This window comes from Macaca thibetana, chromosome X (genome assembly GCF_024542745.1).
Source record: "Macaca thibetana thibetana isolate TM-01 chromosome X, ASM2454274v1, whole genome shotgun sequence".
NCBI lineage: Eukaryota > Metazoa > Chordata > Mammalia > Primates > Cercopithecidae > Macaca > Macaca thibetana.
Genome location: NC_065598.1, coordinates 67,554,482 through 67,574,639, shown reverse-complemented (window position 1 = coordinate 67,574,639; position 20,158 = coordinate 67,554,482). Strand labels below are relative to the sequence as shown.

At 46.6% G+C, this 20,158-nt stretch overlaps 1 long non-coding RNA gene across 2 annotated transcripts in view; it reads left to right on the top strand.

Moving 5' to 3' along the window:
• The window catches only part of LOC126946343 (uncharacterized), a 35,047-nt gene that overhangs the window by 7,662 nt on the left and 7,227 nt on the right, over window positions 1-20,158 (top strand). Inside the window, exon 2 of one of the 2 annotated variants that reach the window (XR_007722646.1) lies at window positions 7,013-7,115. This is a non-coding gene — a long non-coding RNA (uncharacterized LOC126946343). Of the gene's footprint in view, window positions 1-7,012; window positions 7,632-20,158 lie in introns of those variants that run through there. The other variant, XR_007722645.1, reaches the window with a different exon arrangement.

Here is a 20,158-nt window from a genome sequence, read left to right as displayed (position 1 = left end):
CAAAAATTAGCCAGGCATAGTGGCACGTGCCTGTAATCTCAGCTACCTGGGAGACTGAGGCAGGAGAATCGCTTGAACCCGGGAGACAGAGGTTGCAGTGAGCCGAGATCATGCCACTGTATTCCAGCCTAGGTGAGAGAGCAAGACTCTGTCTCAATTAAAAACAAAAAGAGGCCGGGTGCAGTGGCTCACACCTGTAATCCCAGCACTTTGGGAGGCTGAGGTGGGCGGATCACGAGGTCAGGAGATTGAGACCATCCTGGCTAACATGGTGAAACCCCATCTCTACTAAGAGATACAAAAAAAAAAAAAAAATTAGCTGGGCATGGTGGCGGGCACCTGTAGTCCTAGCTACTTGGGAGGCTGAGGCAGGAGAATGGCGTGAACCTGGGAGGTGGAGCTTTCAGTGAGCCAAGATGGCGCCACTGCACTCCAGCCTGGGTGACAGAGGGTCGTTTTGTTTTTGTCTCAAAACAAAAACAAAAACAAAAAACAAAAACAAACAAACAAAAAATAATCAGAGTAAGATTATTCTTTTTTTTTTGAAATGGAGTTTCACTCTTGTTGCCCAGGCTGGAGTGCAATGGCGCAATCTCGGCTCACCGCATCCTCCGCCTCCCAGGTTCAAGCCATTGTCCTGCCTCAGCCTACCAAGTAGCTGGGATTACAGGCATGCACCACCACGCCCAGCTAATGTTGTATTTTTAGTAGAGATGGGATTTCTCCATGTTGGTCAGGCTGGTCTCGAACTCCTGACCTCAGGTAATCCACCTGCCTCAGCCTCCCAAAGTGCTGGCATTATAGGCATGAGCCAGCCACCACACCCAGGCCAGTAAGGTTATTCTTGTTTACACAACAAGTCTGGTTTCATTAGATTTGGTGTTATTGTTTGGGCATGGTGGCTCATGCATGTAACCCCAGCACTTTGGGAGGCTGAGGCAGGTGGATCACTTGAGGTCAAGAGTTTGAGACCAGCCCAGCCAACATGGTGAACCCCGTCTCTACTAAAAAATACAAAAGTTAGCTGGATGTGGTGGCAGATGCCTGTAATCCCAGCTACTCCGGAGGCTGAGGCAGGGGAATCGCTTGAACCCAGGAAGCAGAGGTGGCGATGAGCCAAGATCATGCCACTGCACTGCAGCCTAGGTGACAGAGTGAGACCCTGTCTCAAAAATAAATAAATGGGCCAGGTGCAGTGACTCACGCCTGTAATCCCAGCACTTTGGGAGGCCGAGGCGGGTGGATCACCTGAGGTCGGGAGTTCGAAATCAGCCTGACCAACATGGAGAAACCCTGTCTCTACTAAAAATACAAAAAATTAGCCGAGCATGGTGGTGCATGCCTGTAATTCCAGCCACTCGGGAGGCTGAGGTAGGAGAATCGCTTGAATCCGGGAGGCGGAGGTTGCAGTGAGCCGAGATCGTGCCATTTCACTCCAGCATGGGCAACGAGAGCGAAACTCCGTCTCAAAATAAATACATAAATACATAAATACATAAACAAAATAAATAAATAAATAATAAATAAATAAAATAACTTGGGGTTATTATTTACATAAGAGCAGGAAGAATGGTATGTGGCCACATAGGACTTTTTCAGTTTGCTTTGCTGTAACTTTTAATAAGGAAACTCATATTAGTTTTTTCTTTTCTTTTCTTTTTATTTGAGATAGGGTCTCACTCTGTTGCCCCAGCTGCAGTGTAGCAGCGCAGTCTCGGCTCACTGTAGCCTTGACCTCCTGGCCTCAGGTGATCCTCCCACTTCAGCCTCCCTAGTAGCTGGGACTGCAGGTGCATGCCACCATCCCTGGCTATTTTTTTATATTTTTAGTTGAGATGAGGTTTTGTCATGTTGACCAGGCTGGTCTCAAACTCCTGGGCTCAAGCAATCCACTCACCTTGGCCTCTTACAGTGCTGGGATCACAGGAATGAGCCACGGTGCCTGGCCTGGAGTTTCTTTTTTTTTTTTTTTTTTTTTTTTTTGAGACGGAGTCTCGCTCTGTCGCCCAGGCTGGAGTGCAGTGGCCAGATCTCAGCTCACTGCAAGCTCCGCCTCCCGGGTTTACGCCATTCTCCTGCCTCAGCCTCCCGAGTAGCTGGGACTACAGGCGCCCGCCACCTCGCCCGGCTAGTTTTTTGTATTTTTAGTAGAGACGGGGTTTCACCATGTTAGCCAGGATGGTCTCGATCTCCTGACCTTGTGATCCGCCCGTCTCGGCCTCCCAAAGTGCTGGGATTACAGGCTTGAGCCACCGCGCCCGGCTGGAGTTTCATATTAGATTTTTAAAAGCCTTCTGGAGGCTAGGAAGCCAAGCCAAGAACTTGTGACCAGATTTTACGTGCAGTACTTATAAATTTGGGTGAATTCCTCTCTTCTCAAGGTCCCATAAATATCCTAAGGTTTTTGAGCCTGCCTGCCATGAAGTGACCTTGTCTTACCTGGGGAAATGATCCACCCGCCTCAGCCTCTCAAAGTGCTGGGATTACAGGCATGAGCCATCATGCCCGGGGAATAACACTGAATCTAATGAGACCAGGCTTGTTTTGTAAACAAGAATAAGGTTGGGATCCCTATAAGCCAGGTACCAGGTCAGTTTTCTCATGAGGGCTTTGTAAGCATTTGGTCCATAAAGTCAACCTTAGCTTCTTAAAACTGTTTGGTCATATCTCATTCTATGCATACTATTCTTGAATATGACATTCTGGTCAGAGTCCCGGTTATAGAACCAATGTTTTCAATTATGTCCTGTTAGAAGAGGACAGATTCTTATTGAATTTATGCAGATAATTATATTGCCATGAAAATAAGAGTACTCAATAAGAGTTCCCAAATTCCATAGGAATCAGTCAGGGAGAGAAGATAAATATCTCATTTCTGTTTATAAAAGCTGGGCACGGTGGCTCATGCCTGTAATCCCAGCACTTTGGGAGGCTGAGGTGAATGGATTACCTGAGGTCAGGAGTTCGAGACCAGTCTGGCCAACATGGCAAAACCCCATCTCTACTAAAAAATACAAAAGTTAGCCAGGCGTGGTGGCACCGTCTGTGATCCCAGCTACTAGGGAGGCTGAGGCAGGAGAATCACTTGAATCTGGGAGGCAGAGGTTGCGGTGAGCCAAGATCACGCCACTGCACTCCAGCCTGGGTGACAGAGTGAGACTCCGTCTCAAAAATAAATACATGAATAAATAAATAGGCCGGGTGTGGTGGCTCACGCCTGTAATCCCAGCACTTTGAGAGGCCGAGGTGGGCGGATCACGAGGTCAGGAGATCAAGACCATTCTGGCTAACACGGTGAAACCCCGTCTCTACTAAAAATACAAAAAAAAAATTAGCTGGGCGTGGTGGTGGGCGCCTGTAGTCCCAGCTACTTAGGAGGCTGAGGCAGGAGAATGGCGTAAACCCTGGAGGCGGAGCTTGCAGTGAGCTGAGATTGCACCACTGCACTCCAGCCTGGGCGACAGAGCGAGACTCCATCTCAAATAAATAAAAATAAACAAATAAATAAAAGTATAATCTACTAGTTGTTATGACTATAGATAACTGAAAAGAGAAAAGGGCTTTCTTAAATCCAGCAGCAATATTCTAAATAAAAACCATAATAATCTTTCATCAGTTTATTCAGTCCTATGTAATTAATTCTTTTTCTGTTAAGATACTGGGTTAGCAGTTTTGTGACCCCATCGGCTTCTCCACTGGAGTTCTGGAAATCTCGACTTAGTCCAGTGGTACAGTCTCAAAGTTATTTAAGCAATGCCATCAGAAGCCTGTGCTCTCAAAGTATCTGGTATAGTTCTTTCCATGGGTCTCTGAGACCAGTTGTTAAAATTTTAGGAATTTTTCGAGTGATTGATGTCACATTAGGGGTGGCTTGAAATTAGGGGTGGGAGTATTTACCACAGGAATTGGTTCGTCAAGGCTTTTCCCACCATCTAGAGCCAGTAGTTAAATGTCTTCCAGCACACCACTGGGTACCTCCAACTCAACATATGCCAAACTGAATCACTTATCTCCCTCCGTAAAACCTGCTCCCCATCCTAGATTCCCAGTCCCTACGTGAATGATGTCACCACAGGCCCAGTTTCTCAAGCACAAAATTTTTTGAGTTGTTTATGACTCCTTTTCCCCCCTCACTGACAACATCAATCACTGAGCCTTGTCAATTCTCCTTCAGAAATGTTTTCCCAAACTAATCTTCTCTGTCACTATCTTAGTTCAAGCTCTTATCATTTTTTTTTTTTGAGACTGAGTCTGGCTCTGTTGCCAGGCTAGAGTGCAGTGGCGCAATCTTGGCTCACTGCAACCTCTGCCTCCTGGGTTCAAGTGATTCTCCTGCCTCAGCCTTCCGAGTAGCTGGGACTCCAGGCATGTGCCACCATGCCCAGCTAATTTTTGTATTTTTAGTAGAAGTAGGGTTTCACCATGTTGGCAAGGATGGTTTCGATCTCTTGACCTTGTGATTTGCCTGCCTCGGCCTCCCAAAGTGCTGGGATTACAGGCGTGAGCCACTGCGCCTGGCCGCTCCTATCATTCTTTTTTTTTTTTTTTTGCCTGCACAATTGCAAGAACCTCTTGGGTTATCTGCCTGCCTCCAGTGCATCCGGGTACTATCACTTTCGGTCTTTCTAAAACACCCCAATGTAATCCAGGTACTTGCTGACATAAAGACCACAGCTGGCTCCCCTTTACCTATGGTATGCTGAAGTATCCAAGATCTTCAGCAGCTCTCAGAAAAGCCTTTAAAATTTTGCCTTAGGTCTTCTTCAGATTCATGTTCCCCACCCCTCCCTACCATGTACCCACTGTCCTGTATGAATTGCTTACTGTCCCCGAAATGTGCCTTACTCTTTCAAAACTTTATTCCCTCTGTCTGAAATCCTCCCCACCACTCTGAGCCTGGAAAATTTCTCTTCTTCTTCTTCTTTTTTTTTTTTTTTTGAGATGGAAGTCTCCCTCTGTCGCCCAGGCTGGACTGCAGTGGCATGATCTTGGCTCACTGCAAGCTCCGCCTTCCGGGTTCACGCCATTCTGCTGCCTCAGCCTCCCAAATAGCTGGGACTACAGGTGCCCGTCACCACGCCCGGCTAATTTTTTTGTATTTGTAGTAGAGACGGGGCTTCACTGTGTTAGCCAGGATGGTCTCAATCTCCTGACCTCGTGATCCACCTGCCTTGGCCTCTCAAAGTGCTGGGATTACAGGTGTGAGCCACCGCGCTCGGCCAAAATTTCTCTTCTTTAAAGATCCAGCTCAGAGTTAATATTCTTTGTGGGCCAGGCACAGTGGCTCATGGCTGTAATCCCAGCACTTTGGGAGGCTGAGGAGGGCGGATCACTTGAGGCCAGGAGTTCAAAACCAGCCTGGACAACATGGTGAAACCCCGTCTCTACTAAAAATACAAAAATTAGCTGGGCATGGTGGCCCATGCCTGTAATCCCAGCTACTCAGGGGGCTGAGGAAGGAGAATCGCTTGAACCTGGGTGGCAAAGGTTGCAGTGAACCGAGATTGCACCACTGCACTCCAGCCTGGGCAACAGAGCGAGACTCCATCCAAAAAAAAAAAAACAAAAAAAAACAAAACCAAAACAATTATTTGAGAACTCTGTCAGGATTAAGTTAGTATTCCCCACCCCCATCCCCACACTGTCTGTGCCTCTAATATAGAACTTATCACACAGTATTGGAGATACCTGTAAAACAGGTCTGGCTCCCCTGCCGGACTGTGTGTTACTTCAGAGCCTAGCATAGTACTTGGAACATGGCAAGAGCTCAAAAAATGTTGTTCAAAGAGTAGATTGAAGGGTGAATGAGTGAAGCTGGTCCCTGCTCTCATAAGACTGTTTCCTGCTTTGTTGTATAGAAGCCCCTACCTGAAGCATCTGTTCTGGTGCCCCCAGCTCCTGCATCCTATCTTAGTGCCCTGTCTGGCACCTTCATCTTCACAGGGATAGTGCTTGTCTAGCTCTTGCCAGACCTTTTGACACCTGGCATCCTTCCCTGGAAGCCCAGGCCCCATGGCAGGGCCTCTGTCACTGGCTGCCAGACACTCTGGCTGCCAACCACCTGCCTGTCTGGGCTTCCTCCTGGCTTCTGCTGCATCCTGGTTACCCAGATGCTTGCTCTACCTGCCTGTCTAAATAGCTGGCTGAGGCTCTGCTTCTACTTCTGGGATCTGCTTTACCCTGGACCATCTGTCTGCTCTCACAGTCCTGACCCTCCCTGTTCTAGCATCCCCTGTCACCAAAGGAATCCAATTTCTATCACTGTCCTGCTAAAAGATAAGGTAGAGCATACTGATTAAATGCACAGGCTCTAGACTTTAATTTCCTAGATTCAAATCCCACTTCTTTCACTTACAACCAGTTGTGTGGTCTTGGGGTAAGTCATTTCATCTCTTTGAACCACAGCTGGCTCATCTGCAAAATGGGCATGATAATGATACCTACATCAGAACGTCACTGTGAGATTTAAAGAAGATAACATGCTTAATATAGTAGCTGGCACCCAAGTAAATATCCAAGAACTATTTTCTATCATTATTGTTTTTATGTTTCCAGTATCTATGACAGAATTGGCACTCAACAAATGTGTGTTGAGAGGGGAGGAGGAAAAGAAATAACAATCGCTGGTTATTCCATTTCCTGATCAAAGTCTATTCCATTTGCTAATCCCACTCCCACCTCAGGAGGCAAGTACCTTATCACCATTTGGTTCTGTCGCTCAGATATTTCTGCAATCCCATGTCCTCTAGGAATCCTGTGCAGTCGAGAGCCAATAGCTTTCCTGGTCCCAATCTGCCTAGATAAATCAAAAACTCTCACAATTGCCCACTTCCACTTTTCATCTGTTACATGCATTTATCCTGATTCCTTCCCCGTGAAATTGCACTGATCTCAGATGTGTGGCTGGTGTGAACATTTGTGGATTACATATTTTACACATGAACCTACTTCTCCCCACCCTGCATATATGTGCTTTCTGCATTTTCTTTCTTATTTTATTTTTTTGAGACAGGGTCTCACTGAGTGCAGCGGCGCAATCTTGGCTCACTGCAACCTCCGCCTCCCAGGTCCAAGCGATTCTCCTGCCTCAGCCTTCTGAGTAGCTGGCATTACAGGTATGCACCATCATGCCCAGCTAATTTTTGTAATTTAGTAGAGACAGGGTTTCGCCATGTTGACCAGGCTGGTCTGGAACTCCTGACCTCAAGTAATTCGCCTGCCTCGGCCTCCTAAAGTGCTGGGATTACAGGCATGAGCCACCATGACTGGCCGCTTTCTGCATTTTCAGTGTCACTCAGCCCTTGTTGTCTCTGATTGTCAAGACAACGACTGCGTGTAAACTAATGTGGACGGAGTATTGGACAGACAAATGCCTTAGAAACGTTTTGTGATGAAGATGAAGGAGAGGCGCTGGAAGCAGAAGCTGGGGAGGGGGTAGGATTTGTGTCTCCACTTACTCTTCACCCCAGCAGGGACAGAAAGCATGCCTCCTCTTTCCTGTTCATTGGCTACATTCCTCTCTGAGGCCAGAGGGGCAAGCTGGACAATGCAAATGAACTTTGGATGAGACTTAGCCAAGGGGCCTCCAAAGGGAGAGCAGCAGGGCTGCCTAGGAGGGAATCGAAAAATAAGGTGGCCACCTATTTCTTAGCACCTTCTTTGTTTTCCCAGTCGGAAACTCCTCCCCTCTCCTGGAGATCCAATACCAAAATGCAAAAGCTCTCTCAGAATATGTGCCTGAGTCTGAGAGCACTTTGCACACTAGGAAGCCCCTGAGTCTCTAGCCTTTGGTATGATACTCAGGCTCCGGGGAATTGATCCTGCACCCATTATTCACAAAGCTCTATACAAGGCAGTGTTAAACTTAGGTCAAACTGCAAGTTTTCAATCACATGCTTTAGCTGTGGGATGAAGACACACAGCAGAGAAGTGGTGATGGTTGCGTGAGCATCAAAAAGCAAATGAGACTACAAGCAGCAGCCCAAAGGGGGCAAACTTAGCCAGTCTCTTGCCAACTTCCCACTATGGATGTTCTATTGGCTTCATTTGACCCTATCCAGGAAAGCTAGGATTTCTTGTGCAGGTGGAAGTCCATTCATTCGCCTATTTCAGGAGTTTGGGTCCAGAACAGCTTGTTATTTCAGTCTCAGCTCCCTACTTTTCTTTTTTTTTTTTTTTTTTTTTTTTAGACGGAGTCTCGCTCTGTTGCCCAGGCTGGAGTGCAGTGGCCGGATCTCAGCTCACTGCAAGCTCCGCCTCCCGGGTTCATGCCATTCTCCTGCCTCAGCCTCCCGAGTAGCTGGGACAACAGGCGCCCGCCACCGCGCCCGTCTAGTTTTTTGTATTTTTTAGTAGAGACGGGGTTTCACCGTGTTCGCCAGGATGGTCTCGATCTCCTGACCTCGTGATCCGCCCGTCTCGGCCTCCCAAAGTGCTGGGATTACAGGCTTGAGCCACCGCGCCCGGCAGCTCCCTACTTTTCTTACTCCTCCTACCTTTCCCCCTCCTCCTAACGACTGAAGGTCTGTTTCCTCTTTAGGGCTGTAATTTTGCATTTGCAGTCCCCGGCAAAACTGTTATACGTGCCCACTGCAGGTGCCCACTGCAGATGCCCAAGACCCGGAGAAATGTTTGTAAATCTTCAACCCTGGATTATACTTCCCCAGACTCCTCTCTCGGTGGGGCCGGCGGTTGGGGCAAGGCAGCTGACCTTTGCTAGGGACTCAGAGCTGCGGGGGGTCTGGAATTGAACTGGAAACCGAGAGGCAAAAGCCCCGCTGTCGTTTCTCCCGCCCCTGCCCCCACCCCGATCTTGCGGAAGGGAGAAAGCTCAAAGAACAATGAGGGGTTAAGCTCCTTATAAGGAAATGAACCTCCTCTTTCCTGTGCGGAAATTGTGCTTTTTGCTTCTATATGTTCAAAATACACTGTAAAAAACGATCCTCGATAGGATTCACCAAATCCATTTCCCTAGAGCAAGGCGGCGGAGGTGGGGGGTGGGCGTCAAGTGGGAACGAGGCGAGAGAGGACGGGAGGGGCGGGAATCAGGCGAGCGTGTGAAGAATTTGAAGGATGAGTCATCAAAAAGAAGCTGGGAAAGGGAGCGGAACTAGTAATCCGAGCTGGGAAGCAGACGAACATTCATTAGACGCAGATTGTGTCAATCACGTTTGCTCCGCAAATGAACTGAGAGCCTACCTGGCCTCTCCGACCGGAAAAAGGGTCTTGGTGGGCGGTCTAAAGCTTTTGAAATCGGAAAAGGCGGAGCGCGAGAGAGCCGTCAGAGCAGCCTGATGCAGCGCAGGCGTGCTCCGCAGAAAGATGGCGTTTGCCATCAAGGTCACATGGCCACTTTAGGGGACTAAAACGAAATACTAGCTGATATCAACAGGAACTGCCAGCACAGGATCAGATTTTCAGAAGCAGTCTCAATTCTAAGTGTCTTTTTCTAATTAGAATCGTAAGCACGTTTATTTGTATTTGTCCGAACACATGTCCTAAGTCATCAAAACTATGTGAAGGGGTAGAGTTTCACTGGGGGTCTTCTCTTTCCGGAGGCCTGAAAAGGGTGGGAGGAGGGTGGGGGAAACCCAAGGGCCAGGGTGACTGTAGAACCGGCAAGCAGCACGTGCCAGGATAGAAGGCACCCACTAGGGTCTCTGCACTCAGAGCAGTATGGGAAACTGATTCCACCAGGTACTGTGAAACTCAGTAGATCTGTTAGGCTGGTGCAAAAGTAATTGCGGTTTTTTGCCGTTAACGTTAATTGCAAAAACCGCAATTACTTTTGCACCAACCTTCAGGTTCAGGTCTAGGCAGCTTTGTCTAACCTCTGACCTATCATGAATTGGGAAAGGTTGCCCTGGCAAAAAAGGATTTGCTAAGGTGCCCTATACATTGAACCAGATAACTTCCTCTATGATTTTTTTTTTTTTTTTTTTTTTGAAACGGAGTTTTACTCTTGTTGCCCAGACTGGAGTGCAATGGCACTCTCTCGGCTCCCTGCAGCCTACGCCTCCCGGGTTCAAGCAATTCTCCTGCCTCAGTCTTCCAAGTAGCTGAGATTACAGGTGCCTGCTACCACGCCTGTCTAATTTTTTGTATTTTTAGTGGAGACAGGGTTTCACCATATTGGCCCAGCTGGTCTCGAACTCCTGACCTTAGGTGATCCACCTGCCTCAGCTTCCCAAAGTGCTGGGATTACAGGCGTGAACCACTGCACCCGGCCTCCTCTATGGTTAAGCTTTATTTATTTATTTGAGATGGAATTTTGCTCTGTCATCCAGGCTGGAGTGCAGTGGCTCAGCTTAGTGCAACCTCCACCTCCCGGGTTCAAGCTATTCTCCAGCCTCAGCCTCCCAAGTAGCTGGGATTACAGGAGTGTGCCACCATGCCCAGCTAATTTTTGTATTTTAGTAGAGATGGGGTTAATTTATTTTTATTTAGTAGAGACAGGGTTTCACCATGTTGGTCAGGCTGGTCTCAAACTCCTGACCTCAGGTGATCTGCCCACCTCGGCCTCCCTAAGTGCTGGGATTACAGGTGTGAGCCATCAGGCCCGGCCAACTATGGTTAAACTTTAGTTGATACAGGATAAGAAATGTGAACATTGTAAGCCCATTAGTTTGTGTGTTCTCTTGTTACCTTTTTTGGTTACTTTCTTATCCATTAGTGTCCTAGCAAATGTTACTTTTCAAAAATTGCAGCCTTGTCTTAACTAAAAGATAAAAAGGAATTTGTTTACTTCTTAGCCAGTACAGTTAGAGGGCATGCACTCTGGCAGCCCTGTAATGTAGGGACCAGGGAAGAATTGAGGCAAATAAAAGTAGTGATCCATGAATTGAAGCATGCTAATCTAGCTGATGGTTTCTTTCTTTTGCACTTCTGCCATTTTCATGCCCCTCACCTGCAATTGACAATCCAAACTGAGAGCTGGTCCAGGATTCTCCAGCACCCAGAAGAGCCTGAGGTGGACACAACAGAAACTCAGACTTTAAGGGTACCTAGGAATGGAAGTAGTGGCAGAAGGATTAACCTTTTCATTAGCTCAGTCTTATCCTTGCTCAGCTCTGGCCATCCCAGTTCAAGCCATCCCCTCAAACTATGCTCTACTAATACTCCTTTATAAGACATCATCAGACCACTCCAGTTTTTTCCTGTTTTTTTTTTTTTGTTTGTTTGTTTGTTTATTGTTGTTGTTGAGATACAGTCTCATGCTGTCACCCAGGCTGGAGTGCAGTGGCGCGGTCTCAGTTCACTGCAACCTCCGCCTTCCAGGTTCAAGTGATTCTCCTGCCTTACCCTCCAGAGTAGCTGGGATTACAGGCACCTGCCACCATGCCTGGCTAATTTTTTGTATTTTTTGTAGAGATGGGTTTTCACCACGTTGGCCAGGCTGGTCTTGAAAATTCCTGACCTCAAGCGATCTGCCCACCTCAGCCTCCCAAAGTGCTGGAATTACAGGCGTGAGCCACCACACCCAGCCGCAGTGTCAGTTTTATTGATCCTGTTGAATCTATTTAGGAAAGGGGCTTGAGGGAAAAGGGGGCCACCATCTGTTCTATTATCAGAGGCACCGTTTCTCCCTCCCCTAACCTTTAAGAGGGGCTGTAGGATTTCTAAGTGTAGTTTCAATAAACAGGTTTCTTACGGAGGAGCTATTCTAGCCCAGTCATTCTAGAATAGTATAGCCCACTCAGGAAGAAACAGCACTTAAACTTGAGCTGAGTGGGGAACAAGACTCATTTACTGTTCCTCCCTTGGCCACCCTAGACAATCATGACAATTTCTCTTGGTCACGTCTGAGAGAGAGGTATTGTAATAATCTTTTGTGGATACTCAAGCCATCATAAGAGAATGTGTGTGGGTGGAGAGAGGGGGACATGGCAAACCCAGTCCTGTAGTATTCTGGGGAAGGTACTCTGGGGGAAGATACTCTATTTACCCCAGGGGTGCTCTGGGAAAAAATAGAAACTTTGGTAACATAGGAAAGGATGGCTATGAAGCCTGGTGCAGGACTTTCCCTTTCCTCCTCTTCTTTTCTATTTACACAGACCCCAGAATGCCTCTGAATGACTGGCTCTATCCTGCTGGAAGGAAGCTAGTCCCATCCCTAGATGCTGGGAAGCAGTTCAGTGCTCTTGATTTAGGAAGGAGGGGGAAGGCAGCTTCTACACGAGGGCGCTATATTCTGTCTTGGACACCAGGTGGCACCAAATCATAACCATAGCTCCAAAGAAACCATCAGGAAATGGACCTTGAGAGCCCTTGAACTATTTTCCTCTCCCTCCCCACTCCCCACATGAAATTGAAGAGTGTGAAGCCTTTCAGATATGGTGGATGACCCTCCTTCAATTAAAACTCTTGAATTCTTAAGCCAGAGCCACTTCCAGCTGAAGATTTTTAGGATTTATTATTATTATTTTTTTGAGACGGAGTTTCACTCTTGTGGCCCAGGCCGGAGTGCAATGGCGTGATCTTGGCTCACTGCAACCTCTGCCTCCTGGGTTCAAGCGATTCTCCTGCCTCAGCCTCCCGAGTAGCTAGGATTACAGGTGCCCACCACCACGCCCAACTAATTTTTGTATTTTTAGTAGAGATGGGGTTTCACCACGTTGGCCAGGCTGGTCTGGAACTCCTGACCTCAGGTGATCCGCCCGCCTTGACCTCCCAAAGTGCTGGGATAACAGGCGTGAGCCACCGCGCCTGGCCAATTTTTAGGATTTAAATATGGCCTTAGTCCCTGCTCTTCCCAGAGACCTATTTTTCAGCTTCAGAAGAGGAAAAGGGTGATTTTCCTAGAACCTTTGTGGATGCCTCCACCCTCCAGAAGAGTTGTTTTTCTCCAAGGAGGTCAGTTGAACAGTGGACATGAGACCTCAGAGGCTCTGCTTAAATTCTAGTCCTCATTCTGAAGGACTGAATGCTCTACCCTGGGCATGCTGAAAATGACCGTGTCTAAAAAAGTTGTGATGTGGCTGACCAGCCTCATTACTTCTTACAATCAAACAGGCCTGCTTCCAGCACCACAGACGCGTTCCATAAATACCCATTCCTAGACTCCTCCACCTGGAATGCTGTCCTCTCTCAGCCGTGTCCATGTGTCAGATCCATCCCATTTGTCAGGGTACAGATCAAACTCTTTGAAGCCTCTCTTTTGGTTCCCCCCAGTCTGAAGGGCCTGCTCCCTCTTCTGAATTACTGTAACAACTTGGGTCATTTGCCCTGTTATACTTTATACCATGGCTATTTGTGAACATATCTCCCCTACAGAACTGTGAGCTCCCTGAGGGCAAAGACTACGTCGTATTCATCTTTTTATAGCCTATACTGGGGAACACAGTAGGCATTCAGTCATAATAATAATATCTTACATTTGTATAACGCTTACAGTTTCCGAAGCACATTCACATACATCTCATTTAATCCTCACAACAACCCTGTGAGGTAGGTGTAATCGGCCTGTCCCCATTTTACAGATGAGCAAACAGACTCAGAGACGTTAAACACTTCAACCAAGGTCATCCAGCTAGGAAGAGGCAGAGATGGATCTGAATGCATGTTTCCTGACCCTAAGTCAAGTTATTTCAACTTTCTACATCTGAGCTGTTGGTTGGAAAATTCCTTCTTGGAGACTGAAGCCACAGGGCTCATCCTGGGGGCTGGGGAGAAGGGAGGAGAAGATCTAAAGGTCAAACGCCTTTCGTTCCCACTCCCTTCTCCTCCCCACTCCCTGTTTCCAAAAAGAATTTCAAAATGCAATCTTGTTTTGTTGAAGAATGCCCTGGCGTGAGATGTCCTTGTAGATAAGAAGGAAAAATGTGGGGTGAAGACAGGACAGTTGGGTGTATTCACAGCTGGTGACTAACGGATCTTTGTCAGCCTGGAGGGAGGTCCTTTGCCTAGCCAATAATTTAATTAATGACTTGGATGAGGACATTGATGGCACACTGATCAAATTTGCAAATGACATGAAGCTGGCTTCAGAAAGAATCCCAAGAGTCCATAATGAACGAGGAAGATGAAATGTAAAGTTTCATAATCAAGTTTTTAAAACCAAATGCTTAAGTGCAAGGTAAGAGAGACATGTGTGAAAAGGTTTTAAGTGTTTGGAGTAATTGTAACCTCATTATTTTTGACACTAGCTGCCCCAAATGCTAATATGTTAGGGTCTGGAATGGGAGAGATTACAGTTCTGCTTTCCTGTCTGCTCATTAGACCACAGTGGATGATTGTCTTTAGCCTTGAATTACCGTATATGAACAGGGATGTTAGCAACCTGGAGCATGTACAAAAGCAAGAGACCAGAAGTGTGGGAAGACTTGAAAATCACTGTGTATGAATGACTGGAGCTATTTAACCTGGAGTAGGGATCAACAGGGTGATGATGGTGGTTCAGGATCCAGTTTTCAAATACAGGTTTGAAATATTGGGATAGGTCAAGGTGGTTCACGCCTGTGGTTCCAGCACTTTAGGAGGCCGAGGTGGGAGGATCACAAGAGCCCAGGAGTTGGAGACCAGCCTGGGCAACATAGACCCCTTCTCTATAAAAATATTTAAAAAAATTTTTGGCTGGGTTTGGTGGCACACGCCTGTAATCCCAGCACTTTGGAAGGCTGAGGTGGGTGGATCACAAGGTCAAGAGATCGAGACCATCGTGGCCGACATGGCAAAACCCCGTCTCTACTGAAAATACAAACATTAGCTGGTGTGTGTCTATAGTCCCAGCTACTCGGGAGGCTGAGGCAGGAGAATTGCCTGAACCTGGGAGGCGGAACTTGCAGTGAGCCGAGATCACACCACTGCAGTCCAGCCTGGATGACAGAGCAAGACTCCATCTAAAAATAATGATAATAATTAAAATAAATAAAAACATTAAAAAGAGAAAACAATACAAGTGTTGGAAGAGTCCTCATATAGAAGGGGGATTCACCTTGTTTTGCTTTGTAACAGTGTGCAATCAGGAGCAATGGGTGGGTGCTGTGGGAAAGCTGATTTTGAATCAACATAAGGTAGAACTTCATAATGGTTTAAGATGCTATAAAATGCACTAGTCTTTTTGGGGAGGACAAGAATTTCCTATCAATGGAAGTATTTAATATTTAAGCAGAGGCAAAATAACTACTTGGCAAGGAGATTGCAGAAGGGAATAAAGCACCAGATCATAAGGGAGGGGAACTAGGTAACCAGTAAGGCTTTCTTTTTTTTTTTTTTTTTTTTTTTGAGTCAAGGTCTCTCTATGTCACCCAGGCTGGAGTGCAGTGCTCGATCACAGCTCACTGTAGCCCCGACCTCCTGGGTTCAAGTGATTCTCCCACCCCAGCCTTCTGAGTAGTTGGGACCACAGGCATGTATCATCACGCCTGGTTAATTTTTTTGTTTTTTAGAAACAGAGTGTTCCTATGTTGCCCATGCGGGTCTCAAACACCTGGGCTCGAGATCCTCCCACCTCGGCCTTCCAAAGTGCTGAGATTATAGGTATGAGCCACCGCACCTAGCCTAAAGCTACTTCTGACACTATAATTTGGAAATTCAAGTCGGGGCGGGGGGTGGTTGGAGGCGAAAATAGTTGTAGCCCTCAGAGTAGGTACCTCTGAACTAGTTATTATCTTTGCTTCCAGGCTTTCCTCCTCCAGCTCACCTTGCACGTAGGCTCTAGAAATATTTTCTTGAATATTCTACCATGAGACCTTCCAGCTCATGTACGATAGAATCTCAGTAACCCTAAAGGTCATCTGGTTCAGTCCTTTATCAGATGCTTTAATCGTCTTTGCATCACCAACATGGAGTCCCTGCTTGAATATTTCTGTGATGGAGAGCTGCCTACTTTTAGGGGCAGTCCATTTTAATTGCAGAGAGTACTACTAATACTAGAAAGTTCTTCCCAAACACAGCAAAATGCTTACGTTTAGATGTTGGGATTAGGACATTTTTCTTCTGTTTCTGAAACTGTTGGTAATACATTTTAAAGGACTTCAAGAGGCTGGAATCAGGAGCTGAAACTTTTATTATAATTTTTCATTATAAAAAAGGAAGGAAAAGGAGCCTCTTCCTTATGTTGAACCCAAATCTGTTTTCCTATAATTTCCATCCATTAGATCTTGGAGCCCTGAAGTCACACAGAACAAATCTACTGTGAGCCCAGTAATTATTCACTGACAGTAGACAAATTTCTCCTGGGATTCTTCAGTCCTCTCACTCTTCTCTGGATATACTTTTGTTAACATCTCCCTTGAAGTCTGGTGCTCATAACTGAACACTGGGCGTCAGATGTGGTCTGATCAGTGCAGAGTAGCACAAGATGATCACCTCCTTTGTTCTGAAAGTTGTACTCTTAGTAATATGGCCCAAGGTCACAATACTTTTTATAGCAACCAAACCACACTTTCAACTCATAAGCTTTCATTCACTCTAAAACCCCTCTAAGCCACATCTCTCACATCTTACATTTGTACTGCCACATTTTGAAGTTCAAATAAGGGACTTTACCAACTTTGTGTAATTTGTAAATTTGATCTAGTGACATTAAAACAGAACTATTTTGTATGTAGTCATTCAACCAGTTAAGAATTCGCCTAGGTTTACCTTTACCCACCCCACATGTATACATGTTGTCCCAAAAGCATTGAGACAATGTTTGATTGAACTCCAGATACGCTGTGGGTGATAACTTTTCCCTCCTCTACCTCTCCGGTCACTCTGTCAAGGGAAATTAACCCAGCGGGGCATGATTTGTTTTTCCTGAATCCACGTGGGGACTGCGTGATCGTTGCCTCTTTTTTTTTTTTTTTTTTTTTGAGATGGAGTCTGGCTCAGTCGCTCAGGCTGGAGTGCAGTGGCGCGATCTCAGCTCACTGCAATCTCCACCTCGGGGTCATGCCATTCTCCTGCCTCAGCCTCCGGGGTAGCTGGGACTACAGGCGCCCACCGCCACCACGCCCGGCTAATTTTTTGTATTTTTAGTAGAGACGGGGTTTCACCATGTTAGCCAGGATGGTCTCGATCTCCTGACCTCGTGATCCGCCCTCCTCGGCCTCCCAAAGTGCTGGGATTACAGGCGTGAGCCACCGCACCCGGCTGTTGCTTCTTTTTGTAAGTGCTCACCAACCATCCTTTTAATCATCTGTCCTAGAATCTTGCCCTCCATCAATATCAAACGTATTGATCTAAAGTTTGTGGAGTTTACCTTTTCCCATCTGTCAAAGTGGGGCCATGTTTGCCCATCTCTAGGCTGCAGCACGTATCTCTTCCCTTCTCTATGGGGTTTTCAGGGCCACCACCCGTTGTCCTGCAATTTGAGCTGCAAGTCCTTAAGTGCCCTGGGATGTTACTGACTCAGACAATGAAATGGAGTTACTCAGGGCAGTTTACGGCTCTCTTGGACTAGACTGCCTTCAGGAGCTTCTCTCTGGTGTTCACCTTGTCCTTTCTAGTGTGAAAATCCTTTTCCTTGTAGAAGAGAAGGAGTGAAAGAGGAGCTGAGGAGGCTTTGTTGTTCCACCATAAAACCATTCGCAAAAGAGTTCAATCAGGGTGTCCAGTTGCTCATTCAGTAGTAGCCAAACTCTTCTGCTGTGAAGATCTTCATGAGCTGCCTCACCAAGCTGATTTCCCACCATTTTGGCCAGTCCCCTCAAGCACACCTAGACCTTCTCATCTCCATGATTTGGCTGTGTTTTCCCTCCAATGCCCACTCTATCCACCCACCCACCCCAATCCCATCATAGCCTCTTTTACAGTTTCTCCAATCCCTTTAACCTTTACCATACAATTGAAGCACATGCATTTCATTCATTTGATTGTGGTTCCGTTTTGTTTTCCTGACCGTATGCAACTGGTGTCTTCTATCCCCCATAGTATGTAAACTAGCACAGGGCCAAGCCTACGGTCCTGGTAACCATACTTCAAGCTATGGAGATTTCCACAGTGACCAACCTCTGACCCTTCACACACACTACAAATTCAGATCATATGATAGCTGTGTCCAGCTCCTTAAAAGACTAAAATAGAAACCAGATAAATCTAGGGATGTGGACTGACCCCATCTAGGCACTAATGCGTTTTGTAATGTTAAATAAAATCCAAGTATATCCTCAACTTCACTTCAAACAAGGAGCTGGGCTTTTTAGCTGGGCCCAGGGCCAGCTGTCAGCAACAGGGCTGAGAACCTGAAGCTACATGGGCATGGAATTGACTGTCAATTAGATTGAAATCCTGCCTGTCTTGGAGATCACCTCTTCCACCTAGACATTTCAAAAGTGTGAAGACCAATTGTAATCTCTCACTGATGGGTCCCTAATAGGATTGGAGCTGGTTTTGCTATGGCGCCTTGAGTTCTTAGAGGAGAGGCAGTGTCTAAATCATCCCAAAATAGAGAGCCCTCCTAACTTGGAGGTACACTTCCCACTCCAGAGCGGGAGGCCAGATATGGTCTCAAATAGGAGGCCACGTAATATCTCAAATGGACCAATCAAAGAATGGAACATAAGAACAAAGACTCTGGATTGACTTCAAAAGGTCAATTGGGAGGTTGAGGTGGGAGGATTACTTGAGCCCAGGAGTTCGAGACCAGCCTGGGCAACATGGTGAAACCCCATCTCTGTTTAAAAAAAAAAAAAAAAAGGCATATAATCTAGCCCTCTGCTTTCAGGAAGATGAGAAATACCAGTGCTTCCCTTAGTAGCCATTCACTCAATTTGGCAACTGTTATTGAGGACTCACTAGGTGCTTGTGATCATTTCCTATTCATAGCAAAGTTATTCCTTGTATGTCACTTGATCTCATTTTCCCTTCTATCGTTCTCAAAAGAAATGGAGAACAGGTCATCAGCTCTGTCCTTATTTAGGAGTTAAATTTTGAAGATGGGTATAGCACACTTTTCACATGGTAGGTGCTCTACAACCATTGAATGTTACCTCATCAGCTTTTTCCTTTCTAGATCACACACACACACTCACACATACACACACACACGCACACAGCACCCAGTCCTGTGGCATTATTTATGCTCTTCTCCAGATCCTCTCTAGCTTTCCACTTATGCTAAAAATGTGTTGGTCAAAGGTAGACCCATCATGCTTTGAAAGGTATGACCAATGGCAGGTAGAATGGAACAAGTTGAGTGGGACTGTGGCAAGGGTCATGTAGTGCTGGGTGGCATCCTACGTCTGTTTCTAATACTAACTGTGACGGGCTTTTCTGGGCCCATTTCCCCAACTATAAAATAAATGGGTTGGACTAGATGACTCTCAGGTGACTTCTGGTTCTAAATCTCACACTTGGATGGCTTCTCAGCTCCTCCATGCTGGGTTTTTGTTACTATATGCAGGATCCACATTAGTTTTGGAAAAAAGAAAGGAAAGAAGGGTGGGAGGAAAGGAGGGAGAAAACCAGTTTTATATCATGGACTCACTTGTGATGTACCCTGACACCATCTCCCCAGTTCTTCTTTTTAACTATACTTGTGTCAAGTCAATCACTGCCCATCTCCCTTGTCCAGTGTACCATATTAGTGTATTAGTTCTGGGTTTTGGTCTTTGTGCACACTACCTGTGTTCGTCCTCTCTGGACATGGTCCTGCTTGTGATGGTTCATCTCCCTCATTTTGTCAGGGTCATTTGAAGAATTCTATTCCTGCTTTCTGAGGTATCAGCAACCCCACCCAACTATCATACTTGCCGAGCACACTCCCATTTCAGTCTTTCAAGTCACTGAGAATAATGTGAAATCCCATAATGCTAACCCTGTGGGGCCCCACTGAATCCATGCCCCAGGGTTGACAGGGAGTCATTGATCACAATCCTGTAGAAAAATCGCTCCCAGGGCCCCAAGGACTTCTCCAGTTCTAATTCACAGAGCAGCAAACAAGTATTCCTGGGGAAGGAGAGGGCCCCTGCTCTGTCAGTCATTCAAGGCCAGGGAGTCCACGTCTGACGCTGCACTGGATTCAGATAGGAGAAAGAATTTCAGCATGTTAGAGGTCAAACTTCCTCCCAGCCCCCAGTCCAAGGTGAGGGCAGGGTGGTTGCAGCAGAGGAGGAGGAGGAGAAGGAAGAGGAGGAGGAGGCCGCAGCCATAGCAGAGGAGGAAGGAAGTATTTTTGCCATTTCATTAGGAGGCCTGAAGTGCTGAGATGAGGCTTCAGCTGCAGGAACCCAGC